This window comes from Rattus rattus, chromosome 10 (assembly GCF_011064425.1).
Source record: "Rattus rattus isolate New Zealand chromosome 10, Rrattus_CSIRO_v1, whole genome shotgun sequence".
Classification (NCBI taxonomy): domain Eukaryota; kingdom Metazoa; phylum Chordata; class Mammalia; order Rodentia; family Muridae; genus Rattus; species Rattus rattus.
In genome coordinates this window covers 43,924,919-43,929,838 of record NC_046163.1, presented here as the reverse complement: position 1 = coordinate 43,929,838, position 4,920 = coordinate 43,924,919, and positions in this window count along the sequence as shown.

Below are 4,920 nucleotides of genomic sequence, written 5' to 3'. Positions count from 1 at the left end.
TTCTTCCTTCCTTCCTTCCTTCTTCCTGTCTTGCACCAGTAAACAATCTGGTTATAGTACCTATTCCTCACTACGTTTCCTAATGTTTTTCAGTGTTATTTTACTCATTGTAGAATTTTTTTTCTCTCCGTCTTTATTAAATTGGGTATCTCTTATTTACATTTCAATTGTTATTACCTTTTCCGGTTTCCAGGCCAACATCCCCCTAACCCCTCCCCCTCCCCTTCTATATGGGTGTTCCCCTCCCCATCCTCCCCCCATTACCGCCCTTCCCCCAACAATCCCGTTCACTGGGGGTTCAGTCTTGGCAGGACCCAGGGCTTCCCCTTCCACTGGTGCTCTTACTAGGATATTCACTGCTACCTATGAGGTCAGAGTCCAGGGTCAGTCCATGTATAGTCTTTGGGTAGTGGCTTAGTCCCTGGAAGCTCTGATTGCTTGGCATTGTTATTCATGTAGGGTCTCAAGCCCCTTCAAGCTCTTCCAGTCCTTTCTCTGATTACTTCAACAGGGATCCCGTTCTCAGTTCAGTGGTTTGCTGCTGGCATTCGCCTCTGTATTTGCTGTATTCTGGCTGTGTCTCTCAGGAGAGATCTACATCCAGCTCCTGTCAGCCTGCACTTCTTTGCTTCATCCATCTTATCTAGTTTGGTGGCTGTATATGTATGGGACTCATTGTAGAGTTTTTATAGATATCTCTTACCAGAATTTTCTCTTACAATAGTGCTGAATTTTAACAAGGAAAGGACCTTGAATTTTTGTTCATTTTTCCCTGCATGGCAAATTGTATAGCTTGATTATTTAAATGTTAAGCCAATGCTATATTTCATGATAAACTACATCTATTCATGAAGTATTATCTTTTCATATAAAATGTCATCTTCTCCAAGATTTATTGAAAAGTTTGTCTAAATTTATGAACCTGGGGGAATAATTCCAGGGTTAGTAGCACTTGATGCTCTTGCAGAAGACCTGAGCTCAGTTCCCAACAGCCATACATATTAAGCGATTCATGACAGCCTGTAACCCTAGCTCCTGAAGATCCAATATCCTCTTCTGGCTTTGGTAGGCAACTAGACTCACACACACACACACACACACACACACACACACACATACACACACACTCACACTCACACTCACACTGAAAAAGTCAATATTTTCAAACAGTTCAGTTATGAACGTTACGTATCCGTGCTGTCCTCATGACTGCTTTTCTCTTTCTCTGGTTTATACTCAGAGTCATGGTGGTCTCCTAACTTAGGAAGCATTTCTTTCTCTTTACTTTTTTGTGACAAGATCTGTATAAAGTTGGTACTACTTGTATATGGGCCAGTGAAACATGTAGTTCAAAAGTTTTCTTTACAAAAGATTTATAAAATATCCAATTTTTTAAAAAGAAAAAAATAAAAGATTTATAGCCACAAATTAAATTTTCATAATGGATAAACAGCAATCTCATTCACATATTATTTCTTAAGTGAGCTTTGGTGGTCTGCGTGTTTTCTAGAATCGATTCCATTCCATCTAAGTTGTCAAATTGTTGACTTAATAGTTGGCAAATTTACCTTGTTCACTATTTTAATGTCTATCGCCTCTGTAGTTACACAACTCCTTTCATTCCTAATGAGAATTGGTTTCTTTTTTTCCTAATCAGTTCTTCAGCCATTTTATTATCTTCTTCAAGACAGGCAAGGTTTTCCACTTCCTGTTTTTCTCTACTGTTCTCACTGACTTTCTGTTCTCATCCCATTCCTTTTCCTCTCCTTTCTTTTCCTTCAACATCTTGTTTTTCCCAGTTTCTTACATTGAGACCTGAGTCACTGACTTTTGTAATACCTTTTTCTCAACTCCTATTGTTTTCTATTTACCTTATATATAGTCAGAATGCATGCTTTATATAAGCTAATGTTTAACACCTTCCAATTTATTCACAATAGTTTTGCCTAGAAGATGATAATTTGGGTAAATGTTTGATGTAGGTGGAGTGTCGTATAACTGCTGATTAGATCGGGTCAGCTGATAAGTGGTCGAGTCTTCCATACCTACCGCTTTTCTCCTCACCTGTTCAGTCAGTTATAGAAAATCTTCACTATACTTGTGGATGTGTCTTTGTTTATTTACAGCTTTATCATCCTTGAAGCTCTTTGTGCATTGTGAACCTTTTGTTCATTATATTAGTGTTTATTAATTGTATATACTCCTGCTAAGTTAACTCCTCTTTTATTAAATGCAACTTTTCATTTCTAGTAATTTTTGTTACAAAATCTAATATTAATGTAGCTTATTCAAGTTTCCATCTAAGCAAAGAGTATTCATTGTACATTTTTTCATTCTTTTACTTCTAACCCATTTATGTCTATTCAAAGCTATTTTCTTTTAAGAAGTATATCTTTGTATATTGTTCTTTAATCCAGCCTGAAAATCACTTCTGTTTTACCAGAGTATCATTCATCTTTACATGTAACGTGATTATTGACATTGTTGGTTGTAATTCTGACGAAAAGGACTTGATTTCATCATGTCTCCTCTGCTACTTTTACTCTTTCCTTCCTTTTTCTGCCTTTCTTCAGTTTCATATCGCATTATTCACTTATCCTTCTTTGTTGGTTTAAGCAAACAGCATGATTTTTCTTCCTTGGATGATTTAAGATTCATATATTTAAGCAATTAAAATGTGTGTTCAGGTATTGTACTTTTCTTTTCTTTTTCTTTTTGTTTTTCAAGAGCTGGGGACCGAACCCAGGTCCTTGCGCTTGCTAGGCAAGCGCTCTACCACTGAGCTAAATCCCCAACCCCTGTACTTTTCACATAGACATAAATAATCATGATCATAATCAACTCGACTTTTTCTCTGCGGTCTTTGTGCTGTTCCGAAGTTCTCAGCAAGACTTGGTTTTACTCACCCATCGCACACTGTTTCCAAAGGAAAGCCTGCTATCTCATGTTCTTTCCCTCCGTGGCTAGTTCACATTCTCCACTGCATCTCTGGCTTGAAGATGCTTGATGGGACCCATAGAAGGGAAGCCTACTGTCAGGAAAAACTAGTAAGACACTGTTCATGAGGAAGTTCACATGTGGCACAGAGAGGACCACATTGCTGTCTGTGATTATTTGGGGTAAGAGATGGCAGAGGAGTAAGAAGGGTAATTATAATGGTATTTACATCATGATGTATATGTCTAAAAGGATTAAATCTAAATAGTAGAAGAAAGAAGCATTTCCTAGACCTTCAGTTACACTGTCTTTTGCATGGTCCCCTTCCGGGTGTTATGAGTATGTCCTCTCTGTTGGTCCAAAGCTCCTGTAACCACATTACTTTCTGCCACTAGGAGAGCCAGAATATTTTAATACTAAACTGAGAAAAAAATTTCTTCCCTTAAATTTTCATGGCTATTCTTACAAAAATTTTAGACACATATACATACACAAATAAGTGTGTATATAGAAACTGAGTAGAAATATTCGTCTTTATGTATACCCAGGAGTGGAGCTTTTTGTTTGCATCCTCAGAAATGTGTAAGTGACTGTCTCATAATAAGTTGTTAATAAAGATTAAAAAATAACCAAAAAAAAGGGAAAAAAATCAGAGAGAGTAAAATGGAGAGGGCTTTTTAGATGTCGTTTCCATTTTCTGTTATGTTAGAAGCGTGAATGAGAGTGGTGAGCAGACAAGGAACATTTTCATTTTACATAGAGAACAGGCAGCACAATGACAATACATTAATTAATATTGTGATACATAAAACTTTCAAGAAGAAAATAAGTCAGTTCTGTTGGTCTGCAAACGTTCACTTACCCACAGAGCAGGGCTCACCCTCAGTTTATCCCTTGAATTCTCTTCTCTAAAAATGTATCACTCCAAGAAAACAAATGCACAGGGAAAGTACCTCTTAGGGTGATTTAATGGTTGACATCGTATGTTAATTTCTAGCAAACAAAAGCACATGCGTTATAGCCCAAGCCAGGATTATCATTCTTTCCCTGATATTTTCTTTCTGTGTGACCTTGAGGACTCATTGAAGCTACAAAACAAATGCAATAAATTAATCCCTACACAATAAATCAGAGCACTGCAAGGACCAGACACCACGGTGTTCGTGAAAATATTATCAAATGCAAAGGCCTATGAAAATATTAACTTTCATGTTTTCCAATGTAAATCAATTTCTCCTACAGAGGAGCTGAAGGCTCATGAATAGACGCGTGGCTGCGAGGGGAAATAAGTTACCAACAATGTACTGTGGAAATGAGATGAACTCCAGGGTTTGTGATACTCTTAGAATGGCAGCTGGTGGGAAGAAGGGGGAAAAGAGAAGGAATTTCAAAAGTTCAAATTTACACCATGCAACAGATCTATAGTAAAAATAAAATGTGAAAAAAATTACATCGGTACTAGAAAGGACCGGGTCCAGCTGCTGCATGCAGATGGTGACCTATATAAACCACTCTACAAGTGGGGAAGATGCTTGGATTGCCAGAGCTCTAGTCACCCATTTCTAGTAAGAACGGAAGAGTGACTTGGGCCAGGAGAACAGCACCATCCTTAAGAATTTTATTTTATTCCTCTTCTGAGGGAGTTTGGCTGACTATGCAATCAGTACACAGACCATAACAACTGTCACTACAGGCAAGAAGGAAGTGGAACTGGCTCCCCCAGGATTACAAGGCTGCAAAAGTTAGACCCCTAGTGGATGCATTAGGCATAGATCTGTTTCAGAGCAAAGGTCTTGAATAGGAGCAAGGACAACATCCCTCCCTCTTGGAACGACAACAGCAGGCCACATTCTTTGTACACTAAGAGAGAGACACAGCCAGAATACAGCAAATACATAGGCGAATGCCAGCAGCAAACCACTGAACTGAGACTAGGACCCCCATTGAAAGAATCAGAGAAAGGACTGAAAGAGCTTGAAGGGG